The sequence below is a fragment of the Odontomachus brunneus genome, unplaced genomic scaffold, assembly GCF_010583005.1.
Source record: "Odontomachus brunneus isolate Ranch 3 - 2012 unplaced genomic scaffold, Obru_v1 Obru_scaffold_184, whole genome shotgun sequence".
NCBI lineage: Eukaryota > Metazoa > Arthropoda > Insecta > Hymenoptera > Formicidae > Odontomachus > Odontomachus brunneus.
Window position 1 is genome coordinate 221,492 of NW_022639634.1, and position 1,404 is coordinate 222,895.

Consider the following 1,404-nt stretch of genomic DNA (forward strand, 5'->3'; position numbering starts at 1 on the left):
CACGCTTCCGAAATGTTGAAGAAGTGCGAGAATGGGTGGACGAATGGATTGCTTCGAAACAAACATCGTTTTATCGAGATGGTATCGCCCAGTTGCCAGAAAGATGGCAAAAAGTTGTAGAAAGTGATGGAAAATACTTTCATTGAAATAATTTAAATAAATTTTTTACAATAAATGCTTTTTCTCAGTATTTTTTGGGCGGAAACTAAGTTAAGGTCCTAATACATACTCAATTAATTGCTGGTTAATTCTGGCCGGCGTGATGCGGGTGTCATGGTGAAAATTAGCGTAAACTCGTGAGACACATGAGGACTCGTTGCGCGTATCAAATTTATGCGTGTTGCCCGCAGTGGAAATGGAAATGTCATTCGCATCGACGCCATTTGCCGAACGCGAGAGCTATGAAAAGTGTCTTGCAAATAGCGCTGGTGTAATTACGCGATCGTACCAAAACTCATACCGCAAATATGCAGTAATCCCCGGGCGGCCGCAGTTCTCGCGCGTAATGAAAGGAATTTATAAGCAGGTCCGCAAATTAATATAGTCACGCTGAAATTTCAATATATCGAGCTTAAATCAATTTTCGTCGATGTGAAAATTTCTCTCGCTCGCGCGCATTGGGATTTTGCAATAATATTTAGCTTCGGATAATATCCTTTGTCGATAGTAATAATGAAACGGTACGCGCGCAATAAATATTAATTGATGCAAAACAGAAATTAGCGATTAGCGTAGTTAGTGCATAATATTCAGAAAAATAGTATGATAACAGCCGAATACAGCACTGGAATCACTTCTGCTCCCGACACGTGCGACTTATTTTCGCATTCTACGGCATCTGTATTTTTCGTAACTCCACCCGTCGTCATCTCACCGTGCTTTACATCGATTAATCGTGAAGATGACTGTGTGTGTACTTAGTTTCACATTCGATGAAAATTTCTTTTTCGGTTTCGTCGTCGGTCTATGTTATTGAAATCCAATGGTCAAAGGAAAAAGTGAGTAACACCTCTCTCCTCGAGGTGCCCGTTTTGGCTCGCGAGTATGATAAAGAGATTTCCCGTCTTTCGTCCCTCGCTCGTTCCCGAGAAGAATGGCACGAGTAGAAGTGTCGAACATGTGCCCGGGATTGGCCGGCGCACTTGCTCGGCCGAGGAACTCCGAGGAGTCAGGTGCAAGGATGTACATGCGCGCGAACGTCGAAATATTTCTGAAAGGAACGGCTGGTCAGGACGCGGAAGGAGATGGGGGTAGATGAGGGAAGGATGGGGAGATCCGGAAAGTCCTTGGCAAAGGGTGCACACCTACGGTTCCTCCTCCGCGCGGTTCCTCCGAGAGGAACGGTAGGGAACGACAGAGAATTGGATAGGGATAGGAGGAAAAAGAGACAGAGAAGGAGGGGGG

At 44.9% G+C, this 1,404-nt stretch overlaps 1 protein-coding gene across 2 annotated transcripts in view; it reads left to right on the plus strand.

Annotated features, from left to right (window-relative positions):
* The window catches only part of LOC116851660 (MOXD1 homolog 2), a 291,701-nt gene that overhangs the window by 10,293 nt on the left and 280,004 nt on the right, over positions 1-1,404 (plus strand). The window lies entirely within an intron of this gene.